Here is an 11,292-nt window from a genome sequence, read left to right on the forward strand (position 1 = left end):
TTATCATTGCAATGATGTATGCTTTTGCCTTTGATTTTTTTTTATTGGTGGTTGGTTTATCAATTGATTGATTATTATGGATGTACCAATCGATAGATTGGTTGATATTTTTCCTGATGTTATTTTGATGTAATATTGAAATCCTTGTTGTTTTATTATTTTGCTTGTGTAAACTTGCTTTCATGTACAGATTGGCCCATATTTTTCATAATCTAAAGGGAATGTCTCAAATCGCCCCAAGTCTATACAATTCAGCTTGGGGGTTCCCGGTTGTTATTTTGTGACCACACACCAAGAATACCTTAACATAACCGTTTAAGCGCTGAGTTACTCAAATTGAAAACGGGTGTATTTTAATTGGGAATCCCAGACTGCAATAATTCTCATTGTGACGCACTTTCCGCGACTCCAAGTTTTTGTCCTACCTTTTGACCCTGGGTATTCCATGCGCTATTCCTAGAGATACAGATTTGAAATTGGGCCGAGGGCAACAGAGTTCGTTTTGGGGATTGAATAGATGAAAACACGCACGGATAATGTCTTAGAATAAGTGTTTGAAAAACACTCTCGACAAAAAAAGAAAAGCAATACACATAAAAATAGCATACGCGTGTACCTTAAAGATCACTACGCTAAGCACATTGTTGAATAACACATTGGCTAAAGATTCTGTTTAGTCTGTCCTCTTGTCAAGAACCGTTGGTGTATTTGTGACCCTCCACCACGAAATGAGTCGCATGTCACCTCGCGCGGTTCTGCGCTGGGCTTAATATAAGTCCGGGGAGTGTCTGGTAACAGTGTGAGGGTCACCTCAGTCACAGGCTTATAACTCAAACAGTGTTCGCTCTTTTCTAAAACGGGTTTCACCACTGGATAGAGCATAAAACACTCTTTCGGAAAATGTAAAAATATGAAAATCATGCAAAGGTGACATGCGACTCGTTCCGTGGTGGAGGGTCACATTTAAGAGCATTTGTGTTACTTGGACACATATCGACGGCTTTACTCCATTCCGTGCAAAGTGGACATTCTTTGTTGAATAAATTGAGGAACTGACACATTTGGTAATCTGCGAAGTAAGATCAACTTGGAAACTGAGAGGATGCTTATTTCAGCTTCGTGTCAAAATGAAACGATGCTCTTAATCCTCTTAGCAGACTAGGCAACTTTGCGGAGCGTAAATAATAATAAAGATATTAACACACATGTCAATAAGAAAGCGGCATTGGTGTTGATTTTGGGCATGCGTCCAAATGGAACGATATCTGTATCCCAATTACAAGTCCGTAAAACTCTGTGGTTGTGTACATCGTCGTTTACGCGATGAGGAAGATATTTACAACCTACGAGTCTGTACTATCCCAATGTCCTCGAGAACCATTGTAACGTGAATATCATGCATTCCAGAAGGGCGCGAGAACGGATACAACTGTTAATCTAATTTAAACATCTTAACAGGATCTATTCACTTAACGTTGTAATTAAATTCAAATAAAATCAGTGGTATTGCAATAAACGGGGACGCACTTAAAAGGAGAAGGATTTCGAATGTTACCGAACATTTGCGTGTGGGAGCTTTATCATTTTGTTTGTTTATGAGTGCGTTTAGTTTGGGAATGCGTGTGTGTGTGTGTGCATATCATTATGTGTGTGTGTGTGTGTGTGTGTGTGTGTGTCTGTGTCTGTGTCTGTGTCTGTGTGTGTATATGCGACAGCCGGAAGCACACACACAGACAGAAACGAATACAGATTGATCCAGAGAAACATATATTCAAAGTTGCCGACGACGATGACAACGATGATGATTAATAGACAAGCAAAGGCATCACACATCTCTTTTAAGACTGAAATGGAGTAAAAAGAAGAGGATAAGAAGGAGTATCAATATAACGATAACAACAATGATGATTATATTGTCATCCCGCACACATTTTTCTGACCCTAATTTTTCCCAAGAGTATGTAACCACTTTGGTGGTGTGTCATTAACAAACACAGCATGTATTATGTAGACATACATGTTCTGCGTGTCATTCAGAAAATGGTTAAATTGTTCACATTTCTATTGAAACATAAAGTTTACCTTCTGACCGATGTTACCTATAACTTGTATTTTTCACCAACATATGACAGTTTTGCACAGATCGAGATTGTCAGTGTTCCGCCAAGACCGCACCTGTCGATTTCTATGTAAAATGTCATATTTTGACCAAACATGCAAATACAAATTTTATGTATTGATCGATTTGAGTTAGAATTCCTTTTATTGTTCACGATCGAATGCACACAAACAATCACTCTTTAGAAGATTCGGCTAACCGCCTTAAAATATGAGCAAATCCACAAAAAAGAGACTTCCAACGTTCCAAAATTCAGAATAAAAAAACAGGAAAGGTGAGTTGTTGGAACGTTTGTTATTGACAAAACAGTACGTTACAATCACAATATACGCACCTTAATGTGAGTTTTTGTCGGGGACCCCTGACGTCACCCGGCTCAAAGAAGAACATGTCAATGTTCAATCGATACATTTACATTTGATTGAACCCTTCGTACTATGGACACAGAAATGTAGGGGGATTATGAATATAGCAATATACGTTATTTGCATGTTTGACCTAAATGTGACATTTTACACAGATCGAGACAGTTATTGTTCTCCGAGACCGCGCTAGCGGTCGAGGTGAACAATGACTGTCGAGATTTGTGTAAAATGTCATATTTTGGTCAAACACGCAAATAACATTTATGTATCGATCGAATTCCTTTCAGGTACTTATGACTTTGTTGTTGTTTTGACGATTGAACGAGTACACACACACATGTATGCATGCAATCCACATGTATGCAATCAAACACATGACGTTTTTTTGGGGGGAGTTCCTTTGAAGTTTCGGTCAACCTGAAAAGCCAAATTATAAAGTTTTGTCGGCCTCTGACGTCACATGACTCAAAGAAGGGAAATCCAATCTCCAATCGATACATTGTCGAATGTATGCTGATAAGCCCGTGCAAGGAAACTTATAACCACTCTTCTCTTTAAGTGTATATTTGTCATCGTAAATAGAAATCGGGACAGATCGCACATGCGAGTCATTAGGCCAAAAAAAAAAGGTCTGTTTACGGTAACATAGGCCAAAAAAATAGGGTCGGTAGGTCGGGGTTATTTTTTTTATTTTTTTTCCAAAAAAACATATTTTTACGTTATTGTGCGATTTTTATTTTTTTTTAATTTTTTTTCCCAAATGCCAAAAAAAAGTCTAGGGTCGGTCGGGTTACCGTAAACAGACTATTTTTTTGTGGCCTTAATAAGCAAAACAACGGTTAGCGAATGTAATATCCTACATCGGTTTCGCTCCTGAATTTACATCCTCATGCCACTGTCTGACACGATACATGATTTTAGTTCCTTTTCGAATGACACGCAGTTCACTTGGGTACTGCTGTATTCAACGACAACGGTATAGACGTGTTTGGATTATGCTGGATTAATCACCATGGAGTCATCATCAATTTGGTGAGCCGTGTTTGGGTCAAAGTCTTGGAGAAGGTCTTGGATTTCCTTCGTCAAATCCTCGCCGTCTTTGCGAACTGTTGGTAAGTGTCAGTGTGTAGTGTGTGGCAATTAGTAGATATTGTATCTCTTCATTGCTAGTTACATTGGCAGATTCGTTACTCTGGATTCGCTGGTCGTTGAAAGCTGAGGAGCTGCATACATGACAGCCACTTAATAGGCAGTAGAATATACACGTCATGTCGGAATTCCTTTCCGTGTGTGTGTGTGTGCGTGTGTGTGTGTGTGTGTGTGTGTGTGTGTGTGTGTGTGTGTGTTTGTGTGTGTGTGTGTGTTTGTGTGTTTGTGTGTAGTGTGTTAGTTTTGCTTGTCTGTTTCTATATTGGTGTGTTTCATTCTTTCTTTCTTTCTTTCTTTCTTTCTATCTTTTATTCTTTCTTTCTTTATTTCTTTTTTTCTTTCTTTCTCTCTATATCTCTTTCTCTTTCTACGTGTATTTTTCTCTTTCATTCTTGCACTCTTTCTCTTTTTTCTTATTTGTGAGCCTCCACCACTCGCATGTCACCTTTGCATGATTTTCATATTTTTACATATTCATAAAGAGTTTTTTATGCTCTATCCAGTGGTGAAAACCGTTTTAGAAAAGAGCGAAAACTGTTTGAGTTATAAGCCTGTGACTGAGGTGACCCTCACACTGTTACCAGACACTCACCGGACTTACATTAAGCCTAGCGCAGAACCGCGCGAGGTGACATGCGACTCATTTCGTGTTGGAGGGTCACATTTGTGGTTTCTTCTTCCGTTCTTGATTATGTTTAATTTCGACTTGTTGTATTGGTTGGACATATATGACATGTAAACGTTTAAAGTATTCATATATATATATAACTGAAAAGTGACCTAAGTGTTAAACCAAACACCCGTTGCGAGTGCGTGCTCAACGTACCCGAAAATGTAAAGCAGGGGCGGGAAGAAATATACCCATATTATGTTGCTCTTTAGTCTGCAGGTATCAGTATTTTCGTTTAATTTTTGTGTTATGTTGAACAAACCTAAGCAAGTGCAACATTCTAAGATACTTTGGGTGTCTGAAAACAGAGTATAGTCGTTGTCCTGATAACTTTCAGTTCAAAACTAAGATATGCTGGATAATTTGAAATATCACCCTCTCGTAATACATGTATATGTCGTGCCGAATTCACGTAATTGCCGATTCCGCGCGTGTGTGTGTGTGTGTGTGTGTGTGTGTGTGTGCTAAAAGGTATATTATCACAGTCATGGTCAGTATCGACGACAACACACACACACACACACACACACACACACACACACACACACACACACACACACACACACACTCACACACACCCACACACACACACACACACACACAGACACACACACACACACACACACACACACACACACACACACACACACACATACACACTATTGCCGATTTCGAGTAATGGGCTGCTGAATTCGCGAAATAGGCAAGTTTTAGAGGCCTTTACGTGATTTCGGCAAAACGCTGCCGATTTCACGAATTGGGCAGCGTTTTGCCGATTACGCGAAATGGGCAAAAATGTTGCCTATTACGCGGAATCGGCAATTACGTGAATTCGGCACGACATATACATATTTCACTGTTGTATGCATTGCACATGGACTGATATATTTGCACCCACAAAAAGACATTTTACATACCGGATGACTGTACTAAACAAGGAAGTTGTGCTTTTGGGGGGAAAACTGTTCCACCAAAACCGAGGGTTATCGAGGCACTTTGATCTGAATTGATGAACGTTCACGCAAAACTCAAACAGGCAGTTGTATTGTTTATGGTCACAATGACATTCCGTTTGGTTTTTGACAAGCACCTTTTTTCTCTAAAAATGACAGGAACGTTTCCAGAAGACTTATTGTGTGCATATGTCTTCTGGCAAAGATCTCCTATACACTCGATTTGTCCATGCCGTCCAGATGATCGAAGAATGGTCCTCGAAAACGTTGGTGTCATGACTCGTGCAAACCGATCCAATCAAAAATGCTCAGGCATTTTCTGTATTTCTCTCGTAAAAGTAAATAGAACATACAGAAAACAGTTTTGACCACTATATTGCAAGTAGCACTGTACAATAAAAGTCGAATATTTGATTGATATACACAGAATACGCTGATATGTGTGATGACATAAATAAATCCCTGCGCCTTGAATATGTGCGCGATGTAAATTGCATAAAAAATATTTAAAAAAAATTAAACAAAAATCTCTGCGCTTAGAACTGTACCCACGGAATACGCGCGATATAAGCCTCATATTGATTGATATTGATTGATTTGCGTATAAATTGTATGAACTCTTCTATCTTTCCTTTGAACGGTGCGTCGTCGTCATCATCATTATCATCATCATCATCATCATCATCATCATCATCATCATCATCATCATCATCATCATCATCATCATCATCATCATTATCAACGTCATTGTCATCAACCCCCCCCCACACACAGACACACACACACTTTGTCTGTTTAAATTTGTTTTATTGTGTATTTGTGCGTCCCAAAGACAGATTGTAAGAAAAGGCCTAGCCTTAAATCGTCATCTCTCTCTCTCTCTCTCTCTCTCTCTCTCTCTCTCTCTCTCTCTCTCTCTCTCTCTCTCTCTCTCTCTCTCTCTCTCTCTCTCTCTCTCTCTCTCTCTCTGTCGCTCTCACTCTCTTTATCTCTCTCTCTCACTCGATCTCTCTTACATTAATTGTCATTCAAAAGGGCAAACCTAAATCCAATCTTACGTTACACAATGCGTCAATCAGGCTCAGTATGGGTAGATAACACGATTTGATGTGGGCGGAAAAAGTATATATAATCTCGTTCGACTATTTGAAGAGATATTGAAAAACGGATGTGATATGATTTCATTTTGCTTTGCAACTGACACAAGTTGTTGCGGCGACTTATATTGGAACTGAGGCAACATTTACTTTAAAACTTGTTTTAAAACCAAAAGAAATGGGGGGGGGGGGGGGTCATAACTCGACGCTCAAAACTGTCTAATTGTTGGCTACTCTCGCTGTCACATCAACGATTAAAGAATGTGTGAATTTCAAATACGTTGCGAGATTTTGTATTTCTGTACAGGATGCAACAATCATCAAGTTCCTCAAGCGAGCAGACGGATTTGCAGTTTTGACGAATGAAATAATTTCTGTTAGCAGTCAGGGTAACTTCAATGGTGGAATGAGGATGTGATAAATGTGTTAACAAGACTAGTGCTTCTATGAAGAGCCTACATCCTGAACAGTCCCGCAATATACAATAATGATGTGTTCATGTTCTGAAAAAATTACCAGTACTAGCACATTTGTATATATATATACCAGCAAATGCGTCAAGAAAATGTCACAGTATTGGCAATTGTGTAAGTTAATATACGGCATACTTGGTGTAAAAAATATGTGTTATCGCTCTTCTTTACAAATCTGTGAAAACCACTCCCCCACCCTCTCGCCCCTGGCCTTTCCCATTTCTCCCCATTCACCGCCATCAAATATAGTAACATGTGTGTTTAAAAAAAAAAAAATTTTTTTGACCACAGTTGCATAAAAGCTGAATCTACCCTTCTTCTTCTTCTTCTGTGTTCGTGGACTGTAACTCCAACTTACACTCGTGTTTTTACACGAGTGGATTTTTACGTGTATGACCGTTTTTACCCCGCCATTTAGGCAGCCATACGCCGCTTTCGGAGGAAGCATGCTGGGTATTTTCGTGTTTCTATAACACACCGAACTCTGACATGGATTACATGATCTTTTCCGTACGCACTTGGTCTTGTGCTTGCGTGTACACACGAAGGGGGATAAGCCACCAGCAGGTCTGCACATAACTGAAAACTCTGCCTGAACAATTCCTCTTAATGCGGTCAATGCGCATGCGCTAACATGGGGAGATTAATCAGGTCGTGAACAACTTAACCCTAACCCTAACCCTAACCCTTTCCCTGACCCCAACCCTAACTGTGTGTATCCATCTGTCTGTCCAACTGTTTGTCGGTTTGTCCGTCTTAACGAGTCCTTGTTGTCTTCATTCTCTGTCTGTTAGAGAGCGAGAAAGACAGAGAAAGAAAAACAGAGAGAAGGAGAAAGACAGAGATAGAAAGACAGAGAGAAGGAGAAAGAGAGGGAAAGACAGAGATAGAAAGACAAAGAGAAGAAGAAAGAGAGTGAAAGACAGAGATAGAAAGACAGAGAGAAGAAGAAAGAGAAAGAAAGACAGAGATAGAAAGACAGAGAGAAGGAGAAAGAGAGGGAAAGACAGAGATAGAAAAACAAAGAGAAGCAGAAAGAGAGGGAAAGCCATTGATAGAAAGACAGAGAGAAGGAGAAAGAGAGGGAAAGACAGAGATAGAAAGACAAAGAGAAGAAGAAAGAGAGTGAAAGACAGAGATAGAAAGACAGAGAGAAGAAGAAAGAGAGTGAAAGACAGAGATAGAAAGACAGAGAGAAGGAGAAAGAGAGTGAAAGACAGAGATAGAAAGACAAAGAGAAGAAGAAAGAGAGTGAAAGACAGAGATAGAAAGACAGAGAGAAGGAGAAAGAGAGGGAAAGACAGAGATAGAAAGACAGAGAGAAGGAGAAAGAGAGGGAAAGACAGAGATAGAAAGACAGAGAGAAGGAGAAAGACAGAGATAGAAAGACAGAGAGAAGGAGAAAGACAGAGAGAAGGAGAAAGAGAGGGAAAGACAGAGATAGAAAGACAGAAAGAAGGAGAAAGAGAGGAAAAGACAGAGATAGAAAGACAAAGAGAAGAAGAAAGAGAGTGAAAGACAGAGATAGAAAGACAGAGAGAAGAAGAAAGAGAGTGAAAGACAGAGATAGAAAGACAGAGAGAAGGAGAAAGAGAGGGAAAGACAAAGACATAGAGAAGGAGAAAGACAGAGATAGAAAGACAGAGAGAAGGAGAAAGACAGAGATAGAAAGACAGAGAGAAGGAGAAAGAGAGGGAAAGACAGAGATAGAAAGACAGAGAGAAGGAGAAAGAGAGGGAAAGACAGAGATAGAAAGACAGAGAGAAGGAGAAAGAGAGGGAAAGACAGAGATAGAAAGACAGAGAGAAGGAGAAAGAGAGGGAAAGACATAGAGAAGGAGAAAGAGAGGGAAAGACATAGAGAAGGAGAAAGAGAGGGAAAGAAGGAGAAGGATATGGTCGGTTTTTATTGTCTCTTGAGCATTTTAATGATATTCGAGACCCAGGAGATGAAGAAAGAGAGAGAGAGAGAGAGAGAGAGAGAGAGAGAGAGAGAGAGAGAGAGAGAGAGAGAGAGAGACAGACAGACAGACAGACAGACAGACAGACAGACAGACAGACAGACAGACAGACAGACAGACAGACAGACAGACCGAAGCTGTCGAACAAGGAAGTTGAAGTCTACGTGTATTTTCGATCTCTCGTTACAGAAACACTCGAAACATTCTCCTGCTTCGTTTCTGATCCAGCCTCAAACCGGAAGTACTCGTCATCTGACCGGAAGAGATGCGCAGAGAAACCGCCCTCTTCGCTCTCTGTAGCCTTCTGAATGTGAGTGGAATGACTTATAATTATAAGCACTTGTTGGTCCGTTTGACTCGAATATTTCGTGATTTTACATGCGCTTACGTAAGCCTATGTTGTGTGTGTGTGTACTGCAATGCACACACAGCTAGGATGCAGTCTCCTGCAATGTACTTATGGCCTGTCCAGACACTCCCGGCCGACCCTGTCCACATTTGACGTATGCTCAAAACGGCCCCGTTGGGCGCGCCGCAGCGTGCAATGATCGCGAAGCGTTATTTGCAGAAGAATAGCGCGTGTTCTAATTTCTATGACACAGACATAGAACGACGGAAATTTGACCAATCAGAGCAAACCAGAGCGATGACGTCAGCCGCTCGCGGCGCGGCAGTCGAATGCAACTGAACCTTCTTGTCAGGTGACCCGCTCCACTGATACCGCGTTGTGAAAAAAATCGTCGATATGTGGCCACTCGGCAAATCCCGCGCGACGCACAAAACGGCCTGCGGCGCATAGAGCGTAAAACGGCGTCCAAGTCTGGACAGGGCTTAACACAGACACTTGCAGAATGTATGCACACCAACCTACCCTCTCCATCAATCGTATGTATGCAAATGATACACAGTTGTACAGGCAGATGACTAAGAGATGAACTCATTCTACAGGGTGACCCAAACAAAATGCAACCCACAACAATGTTAATCCCGCCTACATCTGTTGACTTCATATTTGGAGGACATAAACTTCAGCCTTTGCATGACCCTTCCACAAAAAGGCAATTAAATGGTCTGACTTTTGTGCAATTTCAAAAAAAAGTTGTCAAACTCGGGGATCGACTCAACAGTTCGAGGTCTGAAATTGAGCGGTAGCCAGTTAAACTAACCTGATTTAAACTCTCCAGATAGTTACCTTTGGGGTAACTCGAATGACTCAGTATACCTTCATCATCAGTATACAATCAGTGACTTGAATACTGCACGCATGCGCACGAAAAAGATCACATGGTCCCAGCGAAAGTCTCAGGCCTTGGAAACACGAATACATGCATGTAAAAATGTGAAGCCCCAGTGTCCGATCGGCCAACAGCCCCTGCTGTAACCATTACCGCAACTAGTACTGATCCAAGATGACCCAACCCGGTCCATAGGCAATTTCAGGTCTCCTCTAGCAGCCGGCAGCCAGCTGTCAACAACCCCCCTTGCATTTTTTTATTTTTGTTTTATACAAAACCGGGTTCCCGTCTCACATGCCCCAAATGGCCTTGCCGTGAGGCCGTAATCCTTACATTTCTCACACACACACACACACGCACACACACACGCACGCACACACACACACACACACACACACACACACACACACACACACACACACACACACACACACACACACACACACACCCAGTTGTGTTGATCTTATTCACAAAACACGTTTCACAGACATGTGTGTGTGTGTGTGTGTGTGTGTGTGTGTGTGTGTGTGTGTGTGTGTGTGTGTGTGTGTGTGTGTGTGTGTGTGTGTGTGTGTGTGTGTGTGTGTTTGTGTGTGTGTGTGTGTTTGAGTGCTTGTCTGTAAGTAAGCATACGTTTCATATTTTGTTGTGTTTATGGGTTTGATTTTAATAACATGAGATATGCAATCGAACAACCCATACTGTATGTGCATTGGATGTGTACAGCGATTGTGTTTTTGAATTACACTCAATTACAATGTATTGTTTTTTAATGAAATTATATCTGTGTTGTGTCGATTGTTTTGCCATATAATTATTGTATTGCATTGTATTGTAATGTAATGTATTGCATTGTATTGTATTGTATTGTATTGTATTGTATTGTATTATATTGTATTGTATTGTGTTGTGTTGTGTTGTGTTGTGTTGTATTGCAATGCATTGCATTGCATTGTATTGCATTGTATTGCATTGTATTGCGTTGTATTGTGTGGTATTGTGTTGTGTTGTGTTGTGTTGTGTTGTGTTGTATTGTATTGAATTGTATTGTATTACGTTGCATTGCATCGTATTGCATTGCATTGTATTGTATTGTATTGTGTTGCAATGTATTGTATTGTATTGTATTGTAGTGTATTGTATTGTATTGTATTGTATTGTATTGTATTGCATTGTATTATATTGTATTGTATTGCACTGCACTGTATTGTATTGTATTGCTTTTGTTTCAGCTGGCATTTCTTCGGGCAGAGTTTTCTGCTAATGGTAAA

At 40.5% G+C, this 11,292-nt stretch overlaps 1 long non-coding RNA gene across 1 annotated transcript; it reads left to right on the plus strand.

The window, feature by feature from the left end:
* Positions 1–3,252: 3,252 nt before the first annotated feature.
* LOC138960835 (uncharacterized) lies at positions 3,253–11,292 on the plus strand. Its single transcript, XR_011454076.1, has 3 exons — positions 3,253–3,596; positions 8,976–9,096; positions 11,254–11,292. It is a non-coding gene; the product is annotated as an uncharacterized lncRNA (long non-coding RNA).

Source organism: Littorina saxatilis, linkage group LG3 (genome assembly GCF_037325665.1).
Source record: "Littorina saxatilis isolate snail1 linkage group LG3, US_GU_Lsax_2.0, whole genome shotgun sequence".
NCBI lineage: Eukaryota > Metazoa > Mollusca > Gastropoda > Littorinimorpha > Littorinidae > Littorina > Littorina saxatilis.